The 16,336-nt window shown below is 43.6% G+C and overlaps 1 long non-coding RNA gene across 2 annotated transcripts in view; it reads right to left on the reverse strand.

Annotated features, from left to right (window-relative positions):
• Window positions 1-11,792: 11,792 nt before the first annotated feature.
• Window positions 11,793-16,336, reverse strand: part of LOC106887280 — a 56,154-nt gene continuing 51,610 nt past the window's right edge. For both annotated transcript variants that reach the window (XR_001411840.1, XR_001411841.1), the window contains exons 13-14: window positions 15,785-15,829; window positions 11,793-13,136 (exon numbers count right to left, since the gene is read on the reverse strand). This is a non-coding gene — a long non-coding RNA (uncharacterized LOC106887280). The remainder of the gene's footprint in view (window positions 13,137-15,784; window positions 15,830-16,336) is intronic.

The following is a 16,336-nucleotide window of genomic DNA, read 5'->3' on the forward strand; positions in this document are numbered from 1 at the left end:
AAGAGAACAGGTATCTGTTTCTGAGCCAGTAGCCAAAACCAGATGTAATCATGCAATTTATAGCTAACTAGGTAATCCATCAGCACATAGGCTTCAGCTTGGAAAAACATTTTGAGTACCAGCCTAACTTTAAGTGTATGTTTATATACATAGATTTCAGTGGGGCAAACACATGAGCCTAGAGCTATGTGTGATTAAGTACATCACTGAAAGACTGTCATTAGAAAAAAAAACCCTAAATTTTATCTGTATGAATTTGTCTAGGGATAAACGTAACAACAGCTCTGCCTTGACTGGCTCTGTTTCTTTTTGGTGTAGTGCAATGTAAGCAGGATCCTATTACTCTACAATATTGATGGCATACTTTCATGCATATGTGATAGCACATTCCTAGCATATTATATATTTTAAAACTGATCTTTTCCACCACCGTGATGGTGGTTTTTTTCCAGTTTTACTCCTCAGAATCTTCTAGAAACAATAATATTGATCCTGTGTGTTCAAACTATTTAAGGAAGGGGAACTGATGCAGTTTCCTAATTTCTTATTCTGTTCTTCTCTGCTGCCCTTTGTTGTCTGTACTCTTCCCCACTCAGGAGCGAGCGTGCTTTCTGTCAGAGTTTCAGCATATTCCTCTGTCACACATTCTCCTGCTTGAAGCTCTTTTGTTCTAATACTCTTGACATTTAAGCTTGGGCACTTTAAAGGTTCTTTCTCTTTACTTTATTCTATGATTTATTGATTACTTCCAGCTTCTGTTTCCCTAAGCCTATTTCCTTTCATGTTTTCTCACCCTTCCCACTTCATGTTATTTCATCTCTCGATACAAATAATGCTTCACAATTCTGGTTTTAAAATCGCCACCACTGGCACAAGTTTTTCCCCCATTGGCTTGGCATAGCAGCACTTTTTTTTTCTTTTTTTTTTTTAACACAGGGAGGGAGGCCCAAAGGCATTGTAAATGATTACAGGGGTCTTTGTTGCTGATGAATGAGTCCCGGCCACACATTTACAAAGAGCCTGCTGAGCCGCATTGTCCTTGGCGAGTAGTCCCCCTAGAAGTCATAGGCACTAGGCACACATCAAGGAGCTGCTCAGTGTGGGAAAGTGATGCTGGATGCTGGGACTCAAGTCAGCATTGTAGGAGGAGAAGCCTCCTTCCCAAAGGCTGAGCTGTGCGAGCCTGACTTACCACCAGAAGAGCAGTGACACCGAATGAGGGGGTTTGCCAGCAGTTTAGGATGGCTGTGTGAGCTTGACTTACCACCAGAAGAGCGGTGACGCCGAATGAGGGGGTTTGCCAGCAGTTTAGGAACAGGGGTCTTTGTTGCTGATGAATGAGTCCCGGCCACACATTTACAAAGAGCCTGCTGAGCCGCATTGTCCTTGGCGAGTAGTCCCCCTAGAAGTCATAGGCACTAGGCACACATCAAGGAGCTGCTCAGTGTGGGAAAGTGATGCTGGATGCTGGGACTCAAGTCAGCATTGTAGGAGGAGAAGCCTCCTTCCCAAAGGCTGAGCTGTGCTGGCTGTGTGAGCTTGACTTACCACCAGAAGAGCGGTGACGCCGAATGAGGGGGTTTGCCAGCATCTTTAGATTATTGCGCCTACATGTTGTGGGGCAAATTCTGTACTAATTGGTACCTGGTGGGAGCCGCATGGCCAGGCCGCATGCGTTGTCATCCACACTTCTGCCAGGTACCATTTTGTGCTAGTTCTGCTCAGCACTCGGGCCAGCTATCAAAGGAGGCTTCCATTCGCTAGAAAGACTGGTTCTAGCACAAGAAACCAGCACACAATGGGAGCTATATAATGTGTGGGTCTCAGTATGGGTCTTGGACTGAAGTTACCTGACTTGGCTGCATCCCTGCTTTCCTGCTATAGCAGAGGCAAGATATTTGTGTCCACCCTGGCATCTTGTGATGACTCAAATGATGCAAATAATTTTGAAAGCCGGGCAGAAAAGGACCTGGGGTTGTTGGTCGACAGTCGGCTGAACATGAGCCAGCAGTGTGCCCAGGTGGCCAAGAAAGCCAACAGCATCCTGGCCTGTATCAGGAACAGCGTGGTGAGTAGGGCCCGAGAGGTGATTGTCCCCCTGTACTCAGCATTGGTGAGGCCTCACCTTGAGTACTGTGTCCAGTTTTGGGCCCCCTACCATAAAAAAGACATTGAGGTGCTGGAGCGGGTCCAGAGAAGGGCGACAAAGATGGTGAGGGGTCTGGAGAATAAGTCTTATGAGGAGAGGCTGAGGAAACTGGGGTTATTCAGCCTGGAGAAGAGGAGGCTGAGGGGAGACCTTATTGCTCTCTACAACTACCTGAAAGGAGGGCGTAGAGAGATGGGGGTCGGTCTCTTCTCTCAAGACACAGGCGACAGGACAAGAGGAAATGGCCTCAAGTTACGCCAGGGGAGGTTCAGGCTGGATATTAGGAACAATTTTTTCACCGAAAGGGTCATCAGACATTGGAATGGGCTGCCCAGGGAGGTGGTTGAGGCACCATCCCTGGAGGTGTTCAAAAGACGGGTTGATGTAGTGCTGGGAGGTATGGTTTAGTGATGATGCTCCTTGTTTGTTGTGTGGGTGTCTATTTTTGTCAGTTAGGTTGACGGTTGGACAAGATGATCTTTAAGGTCCCTTCCAACCTAGAAGATTCTGTGATTCTGTGATTCTCTGTCTCCTGCTTGCTATGGGAAAGGAGCTTGTCTTTCTCACAGAAATGTCTGGGTTGCCCTCCTGGACTGAGTGACACATTGGGCTCTTTTACTTCTCCTCTGTGCCCAAGATAGTGCAATGATTTGCTGCTGTACATATGCTACAGCAAAACACAATAATTCAGGTAGATTCAACTAGAAGTTTGTGTATTGGGCATTAAGGGGGAAATTGCCCCAAGGTAACAGCTTGATTCAGTGCTGTGTTTGTACGGGCACTTTTGCCCAATTCCAACTCAGACACAAGGGGGTTGAGAAGCAGATTGTAACCAATACTCGCATATAAAGAGTGGTCTAGTCAATTAGCTAGTGATTTTTCTGTCAGCCAGGATTCTGTGCAAATGAAGAGATATCAAGGATGTAGAAAATGATCGAACTCAGCTGAAAATGTACCTCCTGCTTGCGTTCCAAAGTAAATAATGACTTTTTACTAGCAAGAAAGCATTGTTCTTTACATTTTACCATTTCAATACAGATGAAAAATTAAATTGCCAATAAAATTTTATGAGAAAGGAAATTCTTGTTAGAAATTTTATCTCAGAGTATTGATTTTGCTACTGTGAAGAAAATTGCTCTCTAAGAGTTAATAAATAAGAGTGAGCAAAGATAGGCTTTTAATTGTCTGCTTTAATTTAAAATCTTCTAACATACAACATATTCGTAAGGTTATGTTTTAAAAGAAAAAAGTAACATGCTGGTTGTCCTACATTTAAATTTATCAGAAGATTTTAAATGGTGAAAAGTTGGTCTTATCAGTTAGAAGATTTTAAATGGTGAAAAGTTGGTCTTAGGTGTTTGCTCATCTATGAACACAGCTCCTCATTAATCTGTGAATAAGGATGACTAAATCATTGCCCTCTGGTTGGTCTATCAAAATATCTGATACACATACCAGAAGGATGTTGCTGTGATCCGTTTTACATGCAGCACACCAAAGGGGTAAATAGACTTGAACTATGTTTTACTTTACATTAAAAATTCAGCCTAAGACTGAGAGATTTCTAAATAGTAACAACTGTGCTTTCACAAACACCAGAAATTTGGCAATTTACTATTCTTCTGGTAAGAAAATGGATTTTACCAATAATAAATAGTAGTAAGGAATACTGTCACTGTGTTTTTGTACGTTTGTATGTATGTATGTTTGCACATATATACATGTATGTTATTCACGTGTACTTGCCTTTCTTTCAGGGAGCCATACAATGATGTCTTCCAATGAATAAGAAACCGAATGAGCAAGTAAGAGAATGCTGTGGATTTTTTTCTTTTTCAGCAGTAGGAATAATATTAGTCAACTATGTGGCTAGGAATATTTTGGAGAGAGCCTTCAGAAAGTTCCCATCTATTTTCTCCTTTCAGAATCTCCACAAAACACATAACAAAAAAATAGTCAAGATATTTCAAGATGACCTGTTCTCTTTGTGTAAGAGGAATTCTAACATCTTTATAGAAGTTGTTTTGTTTCTTCCAGGTTGCCTGGAGAATTACCCCAAAACAACTAGAGACATGTCCCCCTTCCCTAGGATTCTAACATGATCCACAGGACCCCAGTGCTCTGCCAACTCCAGGGGCACAAGTGAGGGAATCTGCCTTGGACCCCCACGTAGCAGAATGATGCTCTTACATGGGTTTTAACGGTGTTATCCTCAGATGAATTCAAGTGAGGCCAGCTCAGGAGCTGACAAGCACAAATAAATCTCCAGTGAATGACCTGGTAGTTAGTGTGTGTATATGTGTGTGTGACCTTCTTTCCTATTTAATTTTATTTCAGGAGTGGCTACCGTCTTGTGCTGTTGGGGCTTTGTTTTCTAATCTCCTCACGGATGCCCGCCAGCTGCTGGATACTCAGAAGAAGACAGTCACTTGGGCTCTTTCCCGTAAGCCATGTCCCCAAGTAAGTTCTCACACGAAGAAAAGAAATTCAGGACAACAAAAAGATATCAGTGAAAAGGTTCTTTTAGAGTAAAAATTTGGTGGAGATTAAAATAGGGCAAAAGTTCAAATGAGAACGAGCCACTGCCAAGCAAGCAAGAATCTTGGCAAAAAGGAAGGAAAAGAAACATTGGTTTAAAAGGCAAGTAACCATGGCAAGGCAAAAACTCAATGCTAGAATCTGGTTAAGAAGTAATATCACACAGAGCTGTGATTGTTTATTCAGGGCTAGCCCATGAGAGAACAGTTGTCTCCAATGAGTGTTCTCACAGCTTGGATCCAAAATTATAACTGCATTTTTTTTAAAGAATCCAGCACTTCTTCACAAGCCATTTGCTGATAGACAAAAGAAAAAGAAAGCAAAAAGTTTATTCTTAGTGTCCCTTGTGTGTTTAAGGCACAGCTTTACATATGGAAAGGCATTTCACGTCAGCTGTTGAACCCGTATCATGCTATTCTGCAGCAGTTGCCAATAGAAACTGTTGATACATTTTCAGTACCTTTCCCAAGTTTTCAGAAACTGGAGGCAGTGTATGGTTTAGGTTTGTATGCTTTGTTTGTGGGGGTTTTTGGAGGGCGAGAGAGGAGGGCTTGCACCTACGAGCTGCATTACTGCCGTCGCAGTACAAAGCAGATAATGGGCTGCGGGAGCTAACAGCTGTGGAATTAAGTTTAGGCATGAAATAAAAATAATGGCAGCTTTGATACAAGTAATAATTTACTAAAGATGTTTTGTGGCTATCAGCAAACTCACAACATATGCACACATCCATACACCTGCTTAAGTTGTGCACCTGTTGTCCTACAAATAAATCAAAAGGGAAAAATGGAAGCTTCCAATGTTCCGCTATAAATAAAAGATGATTAATACCATTATAGTGACAAACAGGTATTGGCAGCACACAGAAAGAATGGAAGATTGTCATCTAATTTGTGCTTTTGTTTCGACATCTAGATGAGCTTGGAATACATACACAGTGCTAGAGGGCACAGCTGCAGCCCAACATGAGAAAGAGAGAGCAGGTCAAATTCATCTCTCACTGTAAGTCAAAAGTAGCTTAACCAAAGCAGGGATTTTAATGGAAATGAACACAGCCTGATTTTTCTACAAACTGGATGATTTTATCGCTTAGACAATTTTGTTGCTCAGAGCATCTTGGGCTAAACTAAGACACAGTGGTCTGTGTCAGGTCTGTGGGTCACAGCACTTTTGGGAACCTGACTTTGCAGCTATTCTTTGGAGACTTACAGGTCTGCATGGAAAGTCTCCTTTTGGAATTAGCACGCACATCCTTAAAAAGATCTTTCAGGCTAAGACTTAAATCACCACATTTGCACTTTGTGGAATCATTTACACATGTGCAGAGGGCAGCTTTGAATGTTGCTGGAGTCTTCGGTCTCTCTTCAAGTCAACAGGGCACATGAAAATCGCTGCGTAGACAGCTTCAGAGTTCCCCATTTACCCACAGACTAATTAAGATTTAGGCAATAGAAGCACAGTATCTTTGAACTTTCCTACTTCAGAGCTGGCTACACTGGCTGTCAAGGTGATTTTGAAAAAAATCTGTTTTTAAAGGAGAGGACTGGATTTTAGAGGGTAAAGCTAAAGTATTCCCTTTGTTCCTGTACTGTCTTTCTCCTTCTCCCCCAACAACTGCACACCATTCCCCTCCACCAAAGCAGGTGGCTGCCTGCAGAGTTGCCTCACCTGGAATCAGACTCCCTGGTAGGCTAAGAATGGCAGGTAGGGATAATCGACTTTATATCAGTGCCATTCCTTGTTTTACAGGGCCATGCTACTATTCCAAGGTACAATTTATTTCAGTGTGTTTATGGAATCTGAACTGTGCTTTGCCCACTCTTGAATAAATGTACCATATATTAGGGGCAGACAGCTCCAGTGCTGAGAGATGGATGGGGGGGTCTGTGTCTGATATGACTGATTTTTTCCTATGCCTTTGCAGTTCTGAGGAGGATCTCCCCAAACTCCCAGCTGCCATTGTATGAACCCAAACTGCTACAGCACATTAGAGAGATATGCAGGGTCTCCTATTCCATTTGTTTCTTTGCCTGTCATCTACAGTGACAGGAGTCCCTCATCAGTCATTCTATATAGAAAAAGCATATTCTTTTCTTTTTGTGGTGCTCTGGTTCCCACCTGCACTGTGCTAATATAATGTCAGACTTTGTATCCCTGGCCCATCAGTGGAGGTGCAGAGGAAGAACAGAATTTGGCACATTGTTTTTAGCTATTTCTTGTTCAGGTGCTCAGAGCTCTTCAGGAGCACAGAGGCTTTACATTTATTATTACAGGTACTTTGCAGGGGGCAGAGCAGGAATGACCACATTTGATCCCATGCTCTTGTGCAAGGCAAAAATCTGCTCTCAGATTCTTTCTGCATATCTGGTCTGTCACGAAGATCTCTGTGGTGTCCTTCATATTCACAGCCTGGTCAGGGTGCTGAGTCCCCTCTGTGCAAATATCTCACTGCGACGGGCAGGTGCTTGCACAGAAATCAAGAGGCAACCCGAAGCATGTGTGAAAGCAGAACTCAGCCCACTGTTAGTGCATATCTTAAGTCTGCTAAAGAGGAATACATGTTCCACTTTTGTGTTATTGTCTTTTCCTTGGTTGTCAGTGAGAACCTTTGGATTCTGCCATACAAAGTGGGGACATGTTGTCACTCTTCCTTGACAACTTTCCCCTTCTTCAGCATTGTCAGGAATTCACAATCCAAATGACTCATGTTATGTGAGCAAATATTGCCTTAGTTTGAATTATTTTATTTTCATTGCAACCACCTTTGAATGTTACTATAGTAATATCTCTGTTTTTTCCTTGTTAATGGACTGTCACAGACAATTTCATAAACCTTTTACGCAGCTACAGTGAAAATGATGCATTTATTTTACTTTTATGCTTCCCTGTAAATAAAAAGGATATTTTAAATGGATAGCATATAATTGCATCATAAGGAAAGAATACCAAGATGTCAGAATCAAACAGGTTAAAAAATAGGAAAATATTGGAATTAAGCTTGAGATTCTCTCTCTTGCTCAACCTTTTCCCAAAAATCTACCTCATCCCATTCACTCCTTTTCTGGGTGTGAGCAGATGGAGAAGAGGGTATTGAAAGAGATAATTCCATGGCTTTTTGCTTCAGTGACAGTAACACACTATCCTTCAGTAACTGCAAGGAAGGACTAGGTTGTACTGCTGGCTGGAACATGCAAATTTACTTGATAGCAGTACCATATAATTTGGGTCTAGGAATGAGAGGATGAGGTGTCCTCGCTGGAAGGGTCTGAAAGTGGGACTCTTCAGATGCTTCAGTTGCTAAGCTTCAAAAAGTCTTCTCCAGACATGAGCATATGGCGATTTTCATTTTATATATATATATATAATTTGCCACATTTGAGAAAAATGTCCACTAAAATGGCAAACAAGCATATGCACAGCAACATCCTGAAAGTAGATACCAAGTTTTAAGTAGAACAGTATTAGAGTATCTTAATGAAGGTTGCATGGTTTCTTTTTTTCCCCAAACAAATAAGTTGCTGTGTTGTTATTTTCCGTTTTCTGTTATTGTTCCATTAAACTGTCTTTATCTCAACCCCCAAGGTATTGTTTCCCCTTCCCTCTCCCTTCCTTTTCTCCCTTCTCCATATCCTTCTGTAGGGTAAAAGGGGAGAACAGCATGAGCAGCTGGTGGTCCTGTCTGCTGGCTGGGGTTAAACCACAACACCATTCCTGAGTAAATTATTGTCTCTTAAAAAGAGGTTGAAAGTGCAGATCAACTAGGAGAAGATATAGTATTCCCCACATTAAGAGAACCTGTTATTTAAGTTTCCTTACGTATTTCTCAGATCTTATATTAGGAAAGGATGCTGTTAGGTAATAAAAATCTGCCCAATCTGCCAATTTCTTCATGCTTAGCTCAGTGGTAGACCAAAGACAAGGATTATTGCATGGACAGCTGCTTTGTCAGGGTCGTGAACCAGCCTATACAGATTAATTTCATATTTTAGTCTTCTCGTGGTTGCCATTTTATCAGCCACTATAAGCAGCCAGCAGGCTCTCATTTCATCTTTGAAGAATGCAGCATTTTAGATGATGCAAATGGGGTTAGGAACTTGACATAGCTGCAGGATAAGATCTTTAAAAAAGAATGTGCCTGTGCCTTGTGCAAACACAAACAAATGCCCATAATTGGCTAGGGGCAAAGGATGAAGGAAGTGCTAGTATGGAAAGGCTGCTGCAGGACAACTGCCAGAGGAGCTTACAAGTACTAGCTGGAGTCTATAGAGAGACAATAGGATGTTTTAACGTGATGGTACATGATGGGATGTTGCACAAAATGGCCAAGAGGAAAACAAATGAGAGAAGGCAATACTGAAAAGAGAAGCTGGAAGAACAGAGAACCATTGGAGGAGATGGGAGCAGCAGATATGGCATTTAATCAAAAATAAAGAGATGAAAAAGTGCAGGAAGGAAATATTTTAGCACTGTAGGAGGATAAGCTTGCAGACAAATTCTGTTTACTTCCTCAGCCAGAAGTAGGCCCTCATGCTTTATACAACAAAGCAAGCTCTGGTGGCATCTCTTATGCCAGCTCACTGAGATTTCTCCTTCAGATGTTACCATTCTTTATTTGTCTATCCATGACTACCCTCCCAGTGGTGCAGGAGGAGGGTGCCTGGGAGCGTTTCGTCAAAGTCATTTTCAGTGGGACAGAATTCCAGTATCTGAAGCCAGGGGTCCAACGTGAAGTACTTGGTACTTCTGAACAGCTTAACTTTAATTTATATTTTTTTTTAAACAAAAACTTATTTGCAAAGAGGAACCCCCTGCTCAGTATTTCACTTAGCAGCTCTGAAATGAGGCCATATTCAACCTATCTGCAGGGATGTGTTTGCAGAGATTTTTTTATCACTAGCAAATAATTCTTGGTAGGCTCACAGTGTAAAATAAAGGGTTATTATTTCCCATCTGTTTTGCCATTTAGCAATTGTCCATCTTGCACTGACACTTCGAGCTGACTTGTTGTGATTAGCTCAGGGTGGCAGAGAGATTGCTCACATCATCAGCCAGAGCTGATGCTGTAGGTTACATCCACGCTGAACGCTTGTACTATTATAACAGCACTGGTGGCTGGGGGGGGAAATTCTTTCTTTCTTTCACAGAAGTTTTGGTGAATAAGGTCTAGAAAAAAAAAATGAGGTGTGGGGGTGAGGGAGCAGGTGTAGCAGAGGTGTAGCAGGGGAAGGGCAGGAGAGACAACTTATTTCATACATATGTGCTGTGCATGTGTCATGACTCACCAGGACGTGAATCTGCAGTGGGAATTAAAGAGCAAAGGGAAAAAGACAGGGTAGGTTTTTCATTTGGAATCACAGTAGCTTTTCTTATAAAGTCTTTTTGGTCTCGGCTTCCCACGGGGATGGGACCGGTCAAGGCATTTTTAATTAAGTAATGGTTCCAGCTAAAGCTGTTAGTAATAAGAGGGCTGGCTGGCTTATGTGAGCAGTGATCAGTCAGCTGGGTCATCAGCTGAAATGTGATCAGCTTTGTATGGTAGCAGTTCCGATCAGATGTTGCTTGCAGTGGTGGCCTGTGTGGGTTTGGAGATCTTGGCCCAGTTTTCCTTGGCTATAGGTCCACATCATAAAAAGGAAAGACAAGATCTCATTTAAGAGTTTCCATGGAAGTCTTTGCAGAGACCTTGAAACCACAGACATAAGGCAAGACCATCACAGACCTGAGAACCTCCTGTGCAGGATCATTGGGCAACTTCTTCTGGGGAATGGATAGAAAATGCCTGACATTCACTTTCTTACCGCCTGCCCACCATGGGAATCCCTTCGTGCTTTAAAAAATCATTTTAACAAAGGACAGTCATCATATCACTTTAAGGATGCAGAATTTTGAGGCAAATATGTGGAAAACCCCACCCATCTCCTTTAGGGAAGTCTGTAAAGTGAGGGTTTCCAGAATGACAACAGTTCACCTTTATCAGAAAAGGAAAATACTTAGGTTGGGTTGCCCCCCATCTCTCTCCCCCTCTCAATCACTAAATACTGATTGTATTTAGCCTGAAGCACTTTTAACCAGGGTCTAGTGTTGGTCCCACAGAGTACAAGAGGAATATGCCCATTCAGTTGACAGATGCAGAATCAAGCCCTAAATTTCCCTGGATCCTTTAAGATCATTGAGATACTTTAAGGATTTTTAATTTAGCAGTTTCCACTGAATTAAGAATTGATGACATTTTTTTCCACAGCAGTAAATGGAAGGTACTGTTGCCAAAATTCCTGATACTTTGTGAGCGTGGAAAACCTGATGGTTTCTTGAGTCATATTATCAGAATAGCTCCTATTGGCTTGTCCTGGTTTCCTCCCACTGAAGAGCTACAGTCCTTTGAAATGTGAGTTGCAGGAAAACTAATTAACACATAGGGCACATGCCATGTTAAAACCAAAGGAGGTGTTATGAGATGGATAAGAAACTTGTTCGCTCGGACTAAGACGCCTCAGTAGGTAATCAAGGCCACTTCAGGCACTCTCAGAGATGAGACAGGACTGTCTCTACCCTTGTTTTCACCATGAGTGCCAAAGGCTAGATGACAAGCTCTCTCTGCTTAAGGGAACAAGGCTGCACATTAAGTCATCATGTTAGTGCTTCTCAGTTCAGCACCCAATCCCCTGTATACCTAGATACATGACTACATACCTCCCTTCCCTGTTGTAACAGCACATCTTAATAAAACAGGGTCTCAGAGGCTTATTTGCTTTTTATTCACCTTTTGTAACATCTTTAAGATCACAGAATCGTTGAAGGGTTCAGGTAGGAAGGGACCACTGGAGGTCATCTTGTCCAACCCCTCTGCTCAAGCAGGGCCATCTAGAACAGGCTGCCCAGGAACATGTCCAGATGGCTTTTGGATATCTCCAAGGAGGGAGACTCTACCACCTTTCTGGGCAATGTGTGCCAGTGCTTCGTCACGCTCAGTGTAAACTTTTTCTTGATGTTCAGAGGGACCTTCCTGAGTTTCAGTTTGTGCCTGTTGCCTCTTGTTCTGTCGTCTAGAACAGGCTGCCCAGGAACATGTCCAGATGGCTTTTGGATATCTCCAAGGAGGGAGACTCTACCACCTTTCTGGGCAATGTGTGCCAGTGCTTCGTCACGCTCAGTGTAAACTTTTTCTTGATGTTCAGAGGGACCTTCCTGAGTTTCAGTTTGTGCCTGTTGCCTCTTGTTCTGTCACTGGGGCACCACTGGAAAGAACCTGTCCCTGTCTTCTTATGTACTTTGATAAGATCCTCCCTTGAGCCTTCTCTCTTCCAGCCTGAACAGTCCCAGGTCTTTCAGCTTCTCCTTATAGGAGAGATGCTCCAGTCCCTTAATCATCTTTATGGCCCTTCACTGGACTTTCACCAACGTGTCCATGTTTCTTTTCTACTAAGGAGTCTAGAACTGGACACAGGACTCCAGGTGTGGCCTTACTGGTGCTGAGTAGAGGGGAAGAATCACCTCCCTTGACCTGCTGGCAATACTCCTCCTAATGCAGACCAGGATGCCATTTGCCTTCTTTGCCACATGGGCACACGGCTGGCTCATGTTCAACTTGGTGTCCGCCAGGACACCTCTGGTCCTTTTCTCCTTTCCAGCTGTGTGGCCCCCTGCTCGTACTGGTGCAGGGAGTTGTTCCTCCCCAGGTGCAGAACTTGGCCCTTCTCCTTGTTGAGCTTCATGATTTTCCTGTTAGCCCGTTTCTCCAGCCTGTTGAGATCTTTCTGAATGGCAGCATGACTCTCTAGCATATCAGCCACTCCTCCCAGTTTTGTGTCATCTTCAAATTTGCTGAGGGTACACTGTCCCCCATCATCCAGATCATTAGTGAAGATGTTAAACAGGACTGGACCTGGTACTGTCCTCTGGGGTACACTGTTAGTTACTGGTCTCCAACTAGACTTCATGCCACTGACCACCGGGCTCTGGGCCTGGCTCTTCAACCAGTTTTCAGTCCTCCTTACTGTTTGCTCGTCCAGCCCATACATTGACAGCTTGTCTATGAGGATCTTACCAGAGACAGTGTCAAAGGCCATACTGAAGTTCCAGTAGATAACTAGCCAATGCATCCGCCATATCCAAAATATCCACTGTGATGAGATAGTCACAAAAGTACAGCTGAAGAAGTGGGAACATCTGCCCTGCTTCCCTGATGAGAGGCTTTTGGTCAAGGGGAGCAGGAAGCAACAGCCCACAAAGAGTGCTCAGGGCTTCATGAAGAGCTCCCCATCTCATCATCAATAACTCAGTGAGGTCAGGTAGCTCTTGAGTTGTCTCTGAATTACCACACATTATTCACTCTGGACTCCTCAAACAGAGCTAGCAGTTGTGAACATTAAATGAAGGTTTATCATCTTGTTTATTTTCAAGGCAAATATTTTCTGGCAGGCTTGTGTGTGGCTGATTGTACGGACAGATCCTGAAGGGGAAACAACGTCATGGAGTTGAGAGCCACTTTACTGACTTCTGAAGAAGAATTTCCTTTTCTTACTCATACTCTTTATTAGTGGTGAGCCCAGACCAGACAACTGGGAGTTGAAATTGAGGCCAGCTCACTCATGAAAACTAACAGTAGAAGAGGTAATGCACACTGTGAGCAGGCCATAGTGATCAGATTGCTATATTTTACCCACAGAGGATAAAAGTAATATGCAGTCAGACCTACAGGCAAACATCTCCTTTTATGGAGGGAGGATACAGACCCAGTATGAACCCTAGTGCTGTCACGATCCTTTTCAGTGACAAGAATAGTTTATAAAAAATCTAGACTATCAAATAACATCTGAAGTAATTCTCACCTAATACTGTACGTGGTGGGGAGGATAAGTGTCTGGTTCGGGTTGTCTCTGGTGATTTGTGAACACATATGTCAGCACGTGTATATGAATGTGTTGATCTAGGGAGCCTCTGCTATCTAAATGCTAAAAGAAAATATTTGCATAGTTTCATGTTTTAAAACCCTCCTCCCACTTTCTCTGCAAGTTATCAGTCCCTGAGTCTCTCTCTTCCCCTCACCTTCTCTCAGATATTTCTCCAGCTACCTGGTGATGAGCTTCAGTTAAACCTGAAATACAGTTGGAGAAGAGGAGAAGCTTGCAGGTGATTTACAAGAGCTCGGATGCTGGGGACTATACAGTGATTTAAACTGGCTCTGTCAATAAAAATCTATTTCAGAATTATTTTCAAATAGGAAATAATTTCAGGTTTGAGGTTCATTGTTCCTGAAACGCAGATAAACGCATGCTATTCTCTCCCCCTCCCGCCTCCACTCAGACCCAAAACTGGTATAAAAACTGGCAACTGTCTTTACTTTTTTTTTTTCCTTTGTTGTTATTCATTCATGAACAACATGGCTAACATTGCCTCTAGAAGAGAAAAGATGTCAAGACAGTAAATATCACATTTTGTCAAATGAACCCTTTCTACCTTCACATTTTAAAGTACTTTGAAGCAGTTGCATTAGAAAGGGTAAATCCCTCAGCCCAGAGAACAAAAGGTAACTCACACCCCCCTTACCCTCTCCTCACCCACAGAGGAGTGGGACTCCAGATGTCAAGGGTGCAGGATCCCCAGGAGGAGTGCCCCATGCTCTGGTGCCCACCCCAAATGGTGCCTACCTGCTGTGGCATCTGGCATTCCTGAGCTATGCTCAGCATTGTCCGACTGGGGAGGAAGCTGGTAGTGCAGCAGCATGGGCAGAAGTGCTCAGGCTTCTCGTGGTACCATCAAAGACACTCAACTGCTATGAACCCTGCTTTCCCTGCTCACATCACCTTCTGACAGAAGCTCGCTCCAGGCTCTGACAGAGTCTCTCTACAGCCCACGAGCTGTATGATGGAGATCAGGCTGGTGGGACCCTCCTGCCCCTGTGCCTTGTCCTCATACTGGCAGCAGAAGTGCCTCCTCAGCTGGGTTTGGCCTCTACGCAGGGCCACAGAGCGAGCAGCCATCTCAGATCACCCACATCCTAGATCACTCAGGGCTGGTTCTCTCCCTCTCACACACTAACTAGATTGATAGATTGAGATTTAATTAAAAATGATCAGCTACTGCAAGGACAGCTTTTTCTTTTCTTTTTTTTTTTTTTTTTTTCTTTCCCCAGGCACTTGGTTTGCATGTTTACTGTGCTAAAAACAGTTACGAGCAATCTGGATAGCCCTCTGTTAGCTGTGATGAAAACATTCTTGAGTATATCCAACGGTGCCTGCCACTGAAGAGGCCTGAGAAACACTGCAGCTAGATGGGGAACGAGCCTTGCTTTCTACCAATCATATGCTGAAGACCTAATGCTGGCTTTCACCTGGCCTCAGCACTGCAGCATTATCCCTGGTAAGGACTCTGGCTTGGTCACGGTGAGGTCCCTTTGGTGATTCCTACAGCCATGGAACAGGTGGTGATGGCTGTGGGCTGTGCTGGGGTACACCGTCTGCCCATCTTCCCTCCACCACACCACACGGCTCACAGAGACATGGATGTGGCCAGCTCAGCCTGCTCTCAGGGCCTGGTGCTCTTGGGGGTGACTGCCACATTCAGCAGGGGGAATAACAGAACTCCTCACAATCCCTGGCCTTTGGTGAGCTTGGGTACACGAAAACAAGCTTATACCCAAGTCTTTGCAGAAATACTACCCTGACAGGAAGCTGGGCAGTGTGATGGTTTTCCACCACCCCAGGTGCCAACCTTACCTTTATCTACCATAACCCTCTTCAAGTGATAACCTACCGTGGTAGTCATAATGGGTGCATCTAGTTGTGGTGACTCCACCTGGCTCAACGGGGTTTCGGGGAGACAGATGACAACACAATAGCCAAGGGCAACTTGAGCAATGCTGACCCCATAAACAGTAAACAGCCCAAGAGTCCTTTGAGCTCTCCTGCATGAGAGTGGGCTGCATGCCAGCATCTCCCCTTGAGTAGAGACGCCTCTCAAGGTTACCCCTTGAGATTCAGAGATTTCTTGCTGCAACAGATCCTCAGTAAGTGACTATTAGCATGCTAATGAAATCTTAGTTAAGTGATATAAAGGATTGATTGTGTGTATGTAATCCTTTAGACATAAAACACTTACCATGTCTGGGACTAGGATTGAATCCAGCCGCTCCTAGAATCCTCTCTGAGGAAAGGAAAAAGAAAAGGAAGTTCACCTCTCCCTTTTGGTGACAAAGCATCCGTGCATTACCAACTCACTACTCCCGAAAGTCCTTCTGGTTTGCTCACAGACCTTTACTGATAATGCCAAAATTGTCCTTCCTTCCCACCTCACACACAATGCAAACATACATGTGCATATGCACACACAAATATTAACGTTCAATTAATCTCATGGCTGGGATTATTTTTCTTTTATTTTTAGGTGCTAGTGGGCTGTAGAGAGTCAGAACATTCCCAAAGCAAAGCTGCTTTGTTAATGATTCTCAAAATGCCCCTGTCCATCATTATCAAACATCCTAAATACCCATGTTCACCAGCATTCTGCTGGTACTTGGATTATGTGTCACTGGGTAATTTAGCCCTGCGAGGTAGATTGTAAACTGTTCCCCCCCTGTCTTTTCCAGAGAGGAGATGCCGGTGGGGGACCTTCATTAATATTCACTGTAATGTACATCTGTTTGCCCCCTCA

The sequence above is a fragment of the Calidris pugnax genome, unplaced genomic scaffold (genome assembly GCF_001431845.1).
Source record: "Calidris pugnax isolate Ruff unplaced genomic scaffold, ASM143184v1 scaffold8, whole genome shotgun sequence".
Taxonomy (NCBI): domain Eukaryota; kingdom Metazoa; phylum Chordata; class Aves; order Charadriiformes; family Scolopacidae; genus Calidris; species Calidris pugnax.